Source organism: Callorhinus ursinus, unplaced genomic scaffold (assembly GCF_003265705.2).
Source record: "Callorhinus ursinus isolate GAN/ISIS: 27379988/994484 unplaced genomic scaffold, GSC_fseal_2.0 scaffold31, whole genome shotgun sequence".
Lineage (NCBI taxonomy): Eukaryota > Metazoa > Chordata > Mammalia > Carnivora > Otariidae > Callorhinus > Callorhinus ursinus.
The window spans coordinates 14120735-14135771 of record NW_027397093.1 but is presented as its reverse complement, the minus strand read 5'-3'; positions in this window follow the sequence as shown (position 1 = coordinate 14135771).

Sequence of the window (15037 nt, the reverse complement as noted above, 5' to 3'; positions counted from 1 at the left end):
CCTTGTCACGTGTGAGGCTTTTAGAGCCGCAGTGCCCTCAGAGGTCGTGGAGCCCCACCCTTGCATGTCTGGAGGACAGACCAGAAAGTTTGCCATGGAGCCGGCCTGGGCTTTCCCTCCAAGTCTTCCCTCCTCTTTTCTTGCTGCTTCTTCAAGTCCAGCCCTGGGTCACCTTCCAGTAGCCACGACTGCTGTTTAGACCAGCCCTTCCAATGTCACCCACTGTCTAAGTGGGTAATGATGAAAGCGAAGGTGACAGCCTTGCCATTTCTGGCACACTTACGTGCTAAGTGCCCCCTTAGCTCTCTGCACATGGTGTCTCATTTAACCCTTGGTACTCTGGGAGCAGGTCCTATCATTAGCCCCCTTCCACAGGTGGGGACAAAGAAGCTCTGGGAGATCAAGTAATTTGGCCATGGGACACAGCAAGTAAATGATCCAACCAGGATTCCAGCCCACGTCTGCTGGATTCCGCGACACCACGCTGCGCAGCCAGGGCATCAGGAAGCCGGGGCTGGGGGTTTCGGCACCTGCCGGGTCCTCATCTTCCTCAGCAACCACTTTGAGAAGCACCTGCTCCATGCCGGCCGAACACCTGACCCTGGAGCTACAGGTGACTAAAGCCCAGTCCCACAGGTCTCGGGGGCATGAGAGTCTCTGGGGCCAGGCCAGATAGGCTTGGTTTGGGACAAAGAACCATGTGGTTAACCTTTAACATGTCACTTCATGGGTCCCTCCCCCTCCCCCATCTGTGAAATGGGCCTCAGAGGTTTGAGCTAATGAGCTAGCGTCTGGGACCCGGCTCTGGGAAGTGTGTTAAGTGCTCCACGTACAAGGCCCCATTAAAGCCATTATCTGGCCGGGCATCACTTGGCAAGCAGGCTCCAAATGACCGCAGATGTGCGCTCTGCCTCCGGGGGCTGTGGCTGCAGGACAGAGGCACCCCCCTTCAAAGCAGCTCTCCCTGGGGGGCACAGTCCCTGACAGGTCTCAGGTAAAGCTCCCCAGCCCCAGCCCCAGCCCCAGCCCCAGCGAGGCAGTGAGGGAAGGGGGTGCATCTCGGTTCAGGCCCGTCCAGTTGCTTCACTAATGCCCTCTAATGGGCCCATTTAGCCACCCTGTCTCGGCCGTCACAGCAGCAGCTAATTGCTGCTCCTTCTCCAGCCCCGCGTGGCCTCTGCTATCAGTCACCCTTAGCGGCCACAGCCCACACCATTCCACCCAGCCCAGCCAGTGATGAGCCTCCCCAAGCCCCCGGGTTTCGCTGAGCACGTCCAAGGGGCAGAAGGGGAAGCAGAGTGGGGTGGGGGTGGGGCTGCTGGAGGCAATAGGCACAGAGCTCTTGGCAGGCAGGGGTGAGGGGAGAGGTCTCAGTGGCCCTGAGGAGGAATGAAGGTCATGTCCTCACCCCTGGCCCTGGCCTCCTGCAGGGTCCTCCCAGAGCCGATTGTGGGACAAGGATTTGAGGGCAAGGGATTTTTTTTGGGGGGGGGAGATGACCCCGGAAGCGCTGTGAGGAGGATAGAGGAAGGTGGGAAGGGGAGGAGAGCCGCCACGAAGCAGGGGACTGCCCTGGGCAACTCGGGGTCCCTCTGAGACTGTGTGGAATGCACCTGGGATTTTCTCCCGAGGATCGAGGGGGCTGGGATGGGTGTGGGGCAGCGCAGTGGCAGGGCAGAGCCCCATCAGGAGACGCAGGGAGCCAACTGCGTGAGTGGGGACTTCAGGGAAGCCAGTGGGATGGCTCTGCTACAGCACCCCCCCCGCCGCCACCCTGACGCCTGTCTCCTGTACAACTTCTGGGGTAGCCTCTGGGCTCATAGGAACCAACCATGAGCCGAGGCCACCAGCCCTGCTTTCTGTCTGCGACCAAAGAATCCTAGATCCCAAATCCAGAGAGATGATGATGCCATGGAGCACCAAGCTGCTCTCATCCCTGGGCCCTCCTTCAGTCTGTCCCCTCTGCTGGACAACGTCCTCCCCGGTCCCCTCCCCTAGCTCTGGGCTCAGTTCCACCTGCGTCCTCACAGGGCCAGCGAGAAGACTCGGTGGGACCCCCTGGCACCAGGGGACATGAACTTCCATCAGGGCGGGAGCGGGGAAGGGCACATGAACTGGCTCCCGGTTGGGACAGTCCCAGGAGCCACCCTGTATGAGGGACGCCATGGTCAGTGCTTGGGTCCCGGTACAGCAGGATTTGTTGTTCAACTGCATGGATGGCTGAGACTTTTCAGACTCCTTCTCTTTCTGCTCGCCCCATATGTTGCTTGTTCTCAGGATTCTGGTGGCACTTTCTCCTCTTGTCACTCTCTCTTGCCCTCTGCCTTGGCAAGGTTTCTATACCCAAGGCTTCCCCATCCATCATGCTGGTGCCTTTGAAGCTTCCACCCGCAGCCCAGGCCTCTCTCTTCAGCTTCAGACCCCGGATATTTGCTGATGGGTGGACACCTCTATCTGGAGGTCCCTCAGGAACCTCAAACCCAAGCTGTCCCAAAGTGACCAAGCTTCTCCCTGTCTGGAGCCTGCTAACTTCATACACCATTCATCTGTTACCCAAAGCGAGTCCCAGGGGCCAACCTTGACTTTCCCATCTGCTCCCGGCCAAGCAAGCATGAAGTGCATATTTCACCTGTTAAATGTCTGTCCTCAGTTGTCACCACCATGGTCGCACCCCTGGCGCAGGTTCTTGCCACTTTCACCGGCATGAATGCCATCTAGCTCCAGCCTCGCCCCTGTTCCCATCCCCTTTCAACCCATGTAGAACTCCAGAGCTAAAGAGATCTTTCCAGAACATTGGCCCGGCTATGCCACCTTCTTCTTTAAAACCCTCTGATGCCATCCATCGACCGAGGGTGAAGTTCAAGCTCTTCGCTGTGGCCTGGAAGTCTCTGTAGCCTCCTCCGCACCTCCTGCCTCTAACTCAAGGCTCCCGCCACACACATCTTCCTTTCCCTTAGTGGGTGGCGCTTCCTCTCCCCTATGGGCCTTTGCTCGTGTGGTTTCCTTCCCTTCAAACACCGGGGCATCAGGCTTCCAACAACCCCCCAGATTCTAATGCATGGTCAGGCTCGAGTACATGTGGAACAGATATTAAGAAATGTTTATTTAATGAATGCCGAATGAGAACGTGAACCAGTAGATAAGGGGACAGGCTCTAGAGTCAGACAGGGATTCTAACAGGACAGGTCCTGGCTCTTCCCATACCAGCTCTGCCAACTTGGACAAGTGGGTCTCCATGGCCTCGTGTAAGACAGGACAGATAATGTTCAGCTTTTGGGGTGCTTGTGACACCTAGACGAGGTGACCCAGATCCTCTGGTCCCACGTCGGCACAGAGTAAGGGCAGCTGTGATTGGCCTCACCTCCTGGCCCGGCCCCCTCCCTGGCCACCGGGAAACAGGGCTGCCCTCTTCCCTTTCCCCTCAGCCTGATAGACTCCTTCCCTCCCAGCAGCCGGGCGGATCTGACTGTCAAGCACCCTCAGCATGAGGACAGCAGGGAGGACCAACTGTCCTGCCTCCCCCACCCCACCCCCCGGAGGACCAGCAGGGGCCCTGGGGAGGGCGGGCCGAGCAAGGAGAGTCTCTGCCTGCCGCTATAGGCTGGTTGCACAGGTTCGCAAGAACACAAGATGTAATGCAGTGAATAAAAACAAGTGATTTCTTCTCGTGTTGTGCTGATGTGTCTGGTAGTGACAGTCCTGGGGATAGAGCTGATGCATTCTGACAACCCCTTCGCTCCTGGAATCCTGGGAGCAAGCATGTTGAGCATGTGAGGGCTTGCCAGCTCCTGGACACCCCTCGCCCTCCCGAGAGGGACAGATTGGCTTGAATGTTGACTAGGAGGGGACCTTCTGAGATAGACCAGGCTCCACTGCCCCCTCCACCTTCCACCTCTGTCCCTAGGGTTGATGCTGTGCCAGGCTGGCCCTCGGGCTCAGCACTGGGGTGTGAGCAAGACCGAAGAGGCTGGCGATCACTTGCCCCCCCCCCCAACATTGCAGAGGCCTAGAGAGACAAAGTATTGACCTGGGTCCTGCTGCAAGGTCACAGACTAGCCCAGATATGCAGATTCCCCAGGCCAGGGGTTTGGACAGCAATCTGGGGGCAGCCTGGGGGTCCCAGACGAGACCCACTCCAAGGGCCCCCTAAGCTCACCTGCTTTCCACTGCCCCATGTTCTGGTGACGTCACGCCAGGGCCACCCAACTTGAAGAAACCATGGGGCAGGACCAGGCTCCAACTAGGCCAGGCCCTGTGGTCCTGAAGCAGAAACAACCCCCAACACCCTATCCTCACCAATGGCCAAGGCAGTGTCCCCAGGGCCGTAGCCTCAAGTCTCACTGGGCAGAGCCTGACAGGGGTCCCAGGGCAGCCACCTCCCAGGTGCCTGGGCAATGTCCTGTTGGCACAAGAGACCACCCTGCACCCAGCCGGGGCCCGAGCAGAACTGTTCTCCTTCATGTGCTCCAGCTTCCTCCCCTTCCTCACATCCCTCTGAGGCAGATCTTGTCTCTTTGTGCATCAATTATTAATTTGCTCCAGCTACATTAAGCCTGGGTCGGTCTGTTGGCTCCTTTGTCATTTTCCCTGAGGTGGGGGCGGGGGCGAAGCAGCGGGTGGGGCTGGAGGAGGCTAGAGCAGACAGCCCAAGAGGAGTCAGGACTCCTTCTGCCCTGCAGATGCCGGAGCACACAAAGCCTGAACGGGATGACCCTTCGAGCTCGTCCAGTCTAACAGGTGGGGAAACTAAAGGCCTGGCAAAGGAAGGTGCTTGCCAAGCGCACACAATGGTCTGTGCTCGGCTAACCCCGGCGTGGCTCTGATCCTTTCTTTTCTGCTTGCCACCTTCTGTCCTGGGCTCCAGCTGACCCAGATATATCCAGGGATGCCCTTGAAGTCATAAGAGGCCAAGTGGGGTTTCCAAAGTTACAATGAGTGATGCAGAAATTGGGGATTGCACCCTGATGCCCAAGAAACAGCCCTCCCACCAAAGAATTGTTAACATGAATGTGTTTTAGGGGTTCCTTCCTCCCCAAACTCCCCTGGTCAATGAATTAGGACACATTTCAAACTATATACCCTCTCACCGAGCCATAACAAGCTTCATGGTGGAAAAAGGCTCTGAGAAGTTCTGCAGGGGAGGAAACTGTGCGGCCGTGACTGACCTACAGTGCTCCAAATTACTTGATGGCAGAATGGTCTGGGCTCACTGTGTTCTGCAAACCTCAGGGCTCACTGGGCTTTGTGAAACCTGTGAAGGGACAAGGTGAGATGCCCCCCTCTGCCCCCCCCACATACAAGTGAAGCCAGCAAGCAGGCAGGTAAAGGCGATCCCTGGGTAATGAACCCAAGGGGAGAGAAGCTGAAAGCACAAGCCTGGGCTCCCTGGTGATGCTCTCCCTGGCTCTGGGGCTTGAGTAAGCCACTCATCTCAACAGGCAGGGTGATGGTGTGGAAAGTTCTGGGGTTTTGAGGCCCTACACACCTGGTTACAAATCTACCATTCGCTTTACCAACCAAAATAATCCCAATAACTAGTTACTGTGTATTGGATCTTCCTAAATGCTCATCTCACACATCGTCTCACATAATTTCTATTATTTTTCAGTTGAGGAAACTGAGAGTCAGCAAGATTTAGTCCCTTGCCCGGTGTCACACATGTCACTGCTCCGAAGTGCACACTGCTAACAGTTCCTCTGTGCTGTCTCTAGGAATAAACCAGTACGTCTCTCTGGCCTCGCCTTCCCCAGCTGTCAATGGGGGAGTGAGCGGGCTTCATTCTCAGGCTTGTTATGAAGAACGTACGTTCACATGATGCCTGGTACATAGGAGGAGGCCAGTAAATGGTAGATTCCTTTCATCCTTCTTTTGCATCCTACACTTAAAAATAAATGAAGTCTTTACCCAACAAAATGGACTGAGTTTCTTTGGGTCCCGCTGTTGGGGTATGGGAAGGGGGGAGCTGGGGATGTCAATCGGTCCCCAGGTCTGCAGGCCACAGGCCGACCCCCCCGTAGCCGAGGGCAGCTGGCTGTAAAACAGATTTTTTAAGTCCCTTTCTCTTCCCCATGTGCGAAACCAAGTTTTGAAACACGAGTGGTCGGATTGTAATAAATATTATTGCAATCCACAGCACGTGATGGTTTATAGATTGTGACTCATAATTCAACCGGTGCCTGGGTCGCCAGTTTTCTCCCCGCCACCAGCTCCCCAGCCCTGCAGCCTGCATGAGTCCCTGGTGAAGTCATAAATCGGGAATAAGGGGCACCCTGCTAACTACATTTCACTTGTCAGCTTTAAGCTTCCATGCTGTGTGTTAAGTTTGCACAAATATCACAAAGCATATACACACGAGCGCGCACGCACGCACGCACGCACACATATATTCATGCATATATTCGTATATATAAATAAGCTACCCTGCTGTTTTGCAACTCCTTCAGGACAGAAAAACCTTTTCTGGCAAAAGCCTCATTTTTCCAGCCTTATAGAGGCTGTGGCAGGTAAACCCGTGCCTCCCCCCGCAAATTTAGGACTTTCCACGGTTTAGTCCAGGAGCCCTGCCCAGTGCAGTCAGAGGCACTCACATGAGCTCTAAGGAGGAACTTCCCCACGTGGGTTACAGTGCCTTATAGCGACAGAGAGCCTGAGCAGGGGAGGAAGAGCTTGTGGGCCATCTAATCCTGCCTCTTTTCCAGCTACTCCAAATATTTCCAGGCACCAAAATGTAGCTGATGGGCTAGAAACAGTAACCAAGGCCTGTCTGAGCCGGGCCTCCTGGACTGTCCTGCAGAGCGCTGTAGCTTAGAAGCCCTGGCTAACCTCCCCACCCCCCCACCCCGTCTCAATCCTGGGCTGGCGTGACTTGGCCTCTCATGAATGACCCCGTGACAGATTCAGAGAGCAAGAATCAGGTATGTTGGTTTTCCTTTTGCATTTGGTTATAAAACCAGGGGTTCTCAAATGTTTTGATTCAAGAATGGGGCTTTTGTGGGGGAAAAGAGTCGGTGGTGAGGAGCTGAGATTTTTTTCACTCATCTGCTTTGTGAACTCAGGGAAGTGGTTTGCCTTCTTTGAGCCTTCATTTCCTTATGGCCAAGAGAGGGGAATAATGGTGGGCAGGGGCATGGCTGTGTGGGTTCAATGTGGGGGTGCCAAGCACAGAGCCCTGCCCCCGGAGGAGGAGAGAGCCAGTGCCACAGGATGAAGCATCTGGTGGCAGGGGCAGCTGTCTTGAGGCCCAGGGGAGGGACGTACCAATCCCAACCTGGCCCATCAATCCCACCGACATGAGGAACAGCCCTGCCTGGGCAGTGGGGAGGGAACAAGGCTGTGTTCATTCTGGGTAATGGAAAGTGTCATCAGTAAATGAAGAATTTTGTAATTACCCAGACGTCCCTGGGAGGATTTGTGAGGCCACAGGCGGTGGCTGAGGTCCTGGGGCTGAGGGGCAGGGATGGAGAGGGTGACAGGATAGATCTGTGGGCCAGGGGCTCTGTGTTGCATGGAGTAGGCTCTGACCCCTGCAGACAGAGCCCCTGCCCCAAGGAAAAAGCCAGAAGCCATTGGTCCAGGGCTGGAGCTGAGTACCTGGGGTACCTCGTCTGCAAAGTGGGGATTGGGCTCCAGGCGAGGCTGGACTCAGGGCGGGGGGCTCACAAACTTTCTCTGCCTCATAAAACAACTGACCCCCAAGCATCACCTTTTCCTCTCTGAGCCTCAGTTTCCCTGCCTGCCAGCAGGCATAATGATGACAACCACCTTATCAACTCGAGGGACAGAGACATAGACTGGAAATGTACTTGCCAAACAGCAAAGGGCTCACAGGGTTGAGCCAGGTGAGAGGCAGTTGCCCCTGACAGCCCTCGTGAGTGACTCAACTCAAGCATCTATTCTGCAATTACAGGGGCGGGGGGCGGGCTTTGTTTTGCCTGGGGGGGGTGCTTTGGAATCTTCAGGATCATATCTGAAGTCCCCTCTGAACCTCTTGAGCCCCTGCAGAGCCAAGCTAGGGCTGCCCGTGTCCTGTGGCTGCCCATGTCTGACTGTGGTTTTTTCCTAGTGTGTCCCCAAAGGGCCTCTGCAGGGAATGGGGAGGAGAGGGACACTCCTCGGGCGGAGTGGAGGGAGGCCAGAGGCCTTCTCTGTGAAAGCTCCCTTGAAAACATGTGGCTATGGGGCCATTTTAAGACATTATTGTAAATGATATATTCTGTCATAATTATCATCGTCACTGTCCCCATTTGCCAGGTGAGAAGACTGCAGCCCAGAAAGGTCAATGGCTCACCCAAGGTCACACAGCAGCGCCCATATCTCTGACTCCCCTTTTGAGCCCCATCATCCCACCTTCTAGATCTACCATCACTTTCTCCTCTCTCCTATTCTATGGATGTCAGAGTAAAGAATCTTCACTGACATGCCCCTCCCTCATTTTATGGCCAGAGCAACTGAGGCACAGAGCAGGACTTTCTTAGGCAAGACGTGGGTTAAGACGGGGCGTGAGCCTCTGTGGTCACCTCTCCTCTGTGTACCCATGCCCAGCGATCTCCCCATCTCTGCCCCACTCTGTTCCCCCAGCTCCATCTCCTCTGCCCGGGTGGGGTGGTCCAGAAGACCCAGTGCAGAGAAAGAGCAATGACAAACGACTGCCTGGGAGAGATAATCCACTATTAAAACATGCCTGCTATTCTAATTATAAAGGGGACCAAATTGGGTTTAAATTGGAATTAATTGGATGCCCCCTTATCCACGCCATCTATCTTGCACTCACCAGCCCTTCTGGACGGGTAGGATGGAAGGAAGTGGAATCTCATCTTCTCCGCCACTGAACACACATCCCTGAAGGCAACCAGGCCCAGCCCCCAGCCCCTAATCCCTTTAAACGTTTCAAGGAGCACAGACAATGGGAGCTAGGGTGCCTGGAGCCCTCCTCTGCCATCGCCAGAGGGGGATGAAAAGGGATTAGGTGATTCTGGGAGGTGGCAGAAGGGGGGGAATGTCACACCCCAAAGGACCAAGCCCGAAGGAAGCAGGCAGGCCAGAGTCAGCTCTGAAATGTGCTCTGGGGTGTTGTAGTGGGCTAGGAGATGATGCTCTATACACAAAGCAAGACCAGCCTGGGAGGCATGTGGGGAAGGGGGCCTTGCTGAGGGGTCCTCAGGTTGGAAGGCCTTGAGGGAGAGGGAACAAGGTCCTCTAGCAAGCAAAATATGGGTCCAAGGCCAACTGTGCTGAGTCTACAATAAAATGTTAGCTCCTTGAGAGGAAAAGGGAAGGCACCATCTAGAAAGCACTGTTGTCCTGTGGTCCTTGGCAGCTAGGCCTTATTGCAGAATGTTCTTCTACAGCTGGGTTGGGCATCCAAGGCCTTTGCCATACACCCCTCATCAGCCAAAGCACTTGCTACTCTCTTGGGGTCTCAAACTGGTGGTCCATGGGCCAGATTTCATTTGACCTGCCCAGTGTTTCATTTTACTTTTTATCTTGAAGGTCCTTGGCTATTTGGGGCACTCTCCCATTTGTCCATCGCCACGTTTCTTAATTTCATCTCGTACCTGGCTTGCTTCACATCACCTGCCTGGCTCCTTTAGACTTGTGAGCTTGCAATCCCCTCAGGATCATCCAAACCATCTGCTGTGGTTGGTTTGACCTCTCCACTGCCCCCCCCCACCCCATCTCAACCTCCTCATTCTCACTGCTTTGTTATAATACATCCCCCCCAAACCCAAATCTTCTTGTCCTTTAAAGCCCATTTCAGGGGAGCCATCTTTGACCCCCAGGCCCCAAGGTCCCTATCTTCTCCAGCCCCATCAGCAATGTTCCTGGGGCAATTGCTGCTCCTCCCAGGCTCCCCTTGGGTCCCCTTGCTGGGGTCATCTCATTTACTTGGGTTCCTGGAACACATTCTGGAAAGGATTTACTCTGTATCCCAACACAGCAAGTAGCAAGAGTGGGGATGCATAGTATGAGTGGAGAGACCGCTTGGTGCCCAGCTGCTAGAGCTTGAAGGGGCCCTCTATATACAGAGCCATGGACAGGGCTCTGAGAGCGATGTGGGCAAGGAGCTGCCCCAGATGATCTCAAGCTCTCAGGGCAGCAGACTTCTGCCATGAGCTCTACCCTCTGCCCTGTCTTAAACCCTTCCCATGTTAGCTTTCACCTGCTTCAGCATTTCACATGCTGATCAGCCTGCTTCCTGGTCTGTAAGCCTCAAGCCACACACACATATATACCCCCCCACACACACACAGAGGCATAATGTCCTTGTACTCCCATCTATCACGCCTAGAATTCTGCCCTCTCCAAAGTTACCCCATATCTAGAACTGTATTCCTGATACATAAATCTAGGGTGCTCCCCTTCATCCACACCTAAAACTCTTACCCCATATCTAGGACCTTCTGTTCTCCTATATGCACCCTGGACTCTTTGACCCTTCTCACTATCTTTCCATTGCTTTGGAACACCTTCTCATGTCTCACATGTGGAATTATGCACCCCACTCCTGTATCATTTTCTTCTACCTCCATTATATTCACAACTGGCCCCTACACCCACCCAGAGTCCCCATCTCAAACCCCAAATTCAAAACACTTGGAATACTACCATCCCATAAAACAGGAGGCCCAAGAATTCTGAGCCCCTACTATCTGCCTGCCTCCACCCTTGGCAGTGGCTCCTGCAGATCCTCATCCCTCCTGGGCCCTAGGGCAAAAAGGCTTTCAGGCTCAGAGTTTTATGGTCTGAGTGAATGAGATATAGCTGCAGGAATATATCAAGACTCATTTCCAACTGGGGGAGAATTCCTTCTCCTCTATGCATTAAGTAAATATTTGCTTGATTTTCTCATTCTGAGCTTGGTTAATGGAGCATTTTAGGCAGGCTGAGGGTTGGGCACATGCTGGGGAGATCTTAGCTCCTGGTTGCCAGGAGAGGGAGAGAAGGGGGGTAGCAGAGTACAGGCCAGGGGAAGACTATTTTCAGCTTCCTGACCTTGTGAACTGAATGGGTCTCTCACCCTCTCTGGCCACAGACTCCAATATTAAAACAAAGCAGCATTCTTAAATACAGTAATCTATGAGAAAGCAAAAGGGACTGGAATGCTCTTACTCAGAGAGAGAAACCAAAGTGAGTTGGGAGGTGATACAGACACCAGCTTCAGGCTTCTGAAAGCCAGGGTATGAGAGGTGAGTTGCCAGCTGCAATGTGCTCTTGAAGAAATGAGTTAAATGAATTAATGTGAGAGGGAGTGGGGCTAGGAGGAGTTTCCAACATGGTTGCTAGATAGAGATGGGAGAAGTTGATCTCGGAGGGAGGTTCAATTGATAAAAGACAGACAAAATCTACTAGCCATCTATGCTTCCAGCAAATTTTTGTTGAGCACCCATCATTTGCTGGACCTAGTATGAAGAGGGTAGACTGATGAGATGTCATAATCCTGCCCCAGAACCGAGAGAGGTGGACAGAGAAGCTGTGGGGGCGGGGGCGTGGTTGCGGGCGGTGGGGGTGTGGACCTGCGTGGGGCCCAGAGATGCACAGGTCAGTAAAGGCTCCAGGGAAGAGGGCCCTTTGAGCTGGGTGTAGAAGAATGAGGAGTTTGCTAAACAGAGGAGTGAAGGTAGTGAAGGCAGGAGGTACAGCGTATACAAATGCATAGAGGAACGACCAAGCATGGTGGTTAGCAAGAGGCCATGGCAAGGAGTTGGGTTTGACACTTAAGTAAGAGTCAAAGTGGAGAGCCTCTTGACTTGTGTGGAGGCTTGATTAACAGGTGTAATGTGGAGGCAGGAGACACAGGAGAAGCTGTGGCTGTGATTTAGAGCTGAGGGTCTGCTCAAAGCCACAGTGGTAGGATGGGGGGAGAGTGAATGAACACACTTCTGAACTAGCCTTGGTGACTTGCAGGCTGTGGGGGTGGAACAGATGGAGGAGGTGATGACTCAGAGCCTCTAGCACGGACAACAAAGTGGACAGGTTATACTAGCATCTAGCTAATGAAAATGAATGAGATCAGCCACGCTCCATATTGACCAAGCACACACTCCCTCCCCCACCCAAATCTCAGCATCTCTCTCAAACACAGTGACACTTGTAAACAGGGTGCACATGGGGTAGGGGCCTCAAACCTCCCCTAACTTCCCAGAAGGAAAATTTTAGATGGAATTGCCCAAAGTACAAGAATCAGCTACATACACTGGGAAGTGAGGCCTCATTCTATTTCTGCTGCAACAGGCTTTTAAAAATCTTTCACTTAAAAAAGTAAATAATAAAAGGTGTGAGTCCTGGGGAAGGTTGCATAGAAGTGAACCAATAGGAGAAACCATCTCACCTTTGAGCCTGATGATGCTTCAGCACCACGGACAGCAACACATCAAGGAAGGTGCCAAGTGATGTACTCATGAGGCACAGTGGGGCTTGAGGATATCTGTGAACCACCTACAATTGTATGCAAATGTAACACATTGAGTCATTAGTAATTCAATATTGTAGGTGCTTTAATATTATTCTATCCATCCTTAGGAAAACATAACCTTGAAGGCCAGAAGCTTACCCTGCCACCACACAGGAGGGGAAACCTAACCGATGCATTGCTGTATCACCAACCCCCTCCCCGCCCCCAGTAAAGGAAAGCAAGCTCCTTTGAGGTTCTAGGTTTCGAGTATGACACCTGTGATCACAAGACCCTTTGATAAGGAAAAGGGAGTGTGTGTTGGAATTGAGAAGGGCAAAACAAGCTGGCACCTGAGTGTTTTGAGCCTCTGCAGCTTTTGAAAAGAACAGCATTTCAGGCTTCTTGGGAAGGACAGGTGTATAGACCTGAGCCCATTTCCAGGAAGCAGGACTCCCAATGGGCTGGCTATGTGGGGGCTGTGAGGACTAGTCACTGAAGATCAAGATGAAGGTCCCTGTGGGGCCAGCTGGCAGGGAGAAGTAGAGCTTCTGTTAGAACCATGAACCTTGGAATGGATTGTACACTCAATCAAGGCTGAGCAAGAAGGAATGGGGAGGGGTGACTTCCTGTACCTAGTAAACAACAGAGCCTGTTCTGTTGTTCCAGGACTCTGTAAGCCTGAGGCATTTGTTAAGACTGAAGCTTGGGAGGAGTCTTGAAAGTTACTGATATTGGTTGGTGAGTGCTGAAGCCAGGTTTAATTTGTTCAAAAAGAATATAGAAATGTGGTGTTATATATACCTCGAACATTGTGGAATAATTATGCTTTATTCATTCATTCATTTCCTCAACAAATATTGAATGCCTATGATGTATGCCTTGCACTAGGTGTGGCCTTGAGGATAACTAAAGAGCAAAAATTAACAGTCTCTATCCTCCTGAGGCTTATCATCTAACGAGGGAGACAGACATTAGTCATATAATAACACAAATAAAAGGAAACCTTCAAGCAAAATAAACATTTCTGAGAAGGAAAGTTATCCAAAATTATGCTAGAAGAATGCATAATGGGGAGTGTTACCTGATCCATAAGTAAAGGAGATCCCTGAGAAAATGATGCTTGAGTTGAGAGGTGAGGAATAAACTGGAATCATCTAGAAGAAGAGCATGGAAGAAAGAGCTCCAAGAAGGACCAGCTCCCGAATTCCTGAGGAGAGAGAAATTTCAGAGCGGAAAGGACACTTTTGGAGGCCCATTGAGGCTGGGGTGGGAAGTGGAAAAGTGGGTGGGGAAAATGGTACTGGAGAGTTAGGTAGGGACCAAATTTTCAGACCCTTGTCAGTCACAGAAAGAACTTTACCATTAGCACAAGACCAATGAGGAGCAATTGAAAGGTTTTGAGGGGGGGAGGGCCTTGGAATCTGCATTTTGGAAAGTCCACTGGTTTAGCCCGGGTTCTTCTCAAATGCAGGACCTGAAGTAAAGACTCATGGGCAGGCAGTGTATCTGGAAAGTGTTCCCAGGTATCAAGGATGAAGGACCAGGGAGAATAAAGAGGAAAACAGAAAAAGCCAATACAAGTATGCATTACTGAATTGTTTCCCATCATATAAAACTAGAGCTAATCTCATTGAAACTTTCTCAGAAGGACATGGAATACCTCTCAGAATTTTCCACTTGATGGTCCACAGAGAGGAGACATTTCTACCTCAACTCCTGTCTCCCTATTGGCCCAGCAGTGTTGACTCTCTCCTGCCATGCTCCCAGGCTGCACATGCCCTGGGCTGTGAAGATCTCTGCTAGTGTCCCACACTGTGGCATTGGAGAAGCCCTAGTAGAGTAAACAAAGAAATCACACATCATGTACTTGAGCTAAGACACTCTCAGTGGAAACCTTCCTGGAAATATTCATTGTAATCATGGCTGGAATCAGAGAGAGGCTGAGAGGATGTTCAACAGACACCTGGACCTTCTGATACATTCTTTTGGTCACAGAGTCTATTTTGGGTGAGGGGGAAGAGTGGTTCAGATCACGAAGGTAGTAGTGCAAATAGAAGTGAACTGGGGAGAAGTGAGGATGGAAGACCTGGGCTACAGTTTAGAGGCTGTCTGATGGGCTGGCTAAGGAAGGGCATGAGGGGAAAGTGCAAGCAAAAATGACTCATGGGTTTTCAGCCTGAACAAATGAGCAGATGATAGAAATCATGCTAATAGAGTCTTACAAAAGCAAATGAAAAGGAGTGGCCAATGAAAGAGGAAATGGCATGGAAGACAAGAGAAGAAAGAGTTTCAAAGACAGTGGTTAACTGCTGAGTAAGATGAGGTGGCATGTTAAGTTATACCCCCACTACCAACAAAATATATCCACACTCCAATCTCTGGAACCTGTGAATGTTACCTTCTACAGCAAAAAGGGGGGGGGGCGCTTTATGGATGTGATTGAATCAAGGATCTTGAGATGGTGTGATTATCCTAGATTATTTAGGTGGGCCCTAAATGCGTATATCCTCATAAGAGGGAGGCAGAGGGAGATTTGACACAGACAGAAGAGGAGGCGATGGCGGCCAGAGAGGCTGAGATTGGGGTGTTACGGCCACAAGTCAGGGAATGCCAGCAGCCACCAGAAGCTCGAAGAGGCAGGGAAGC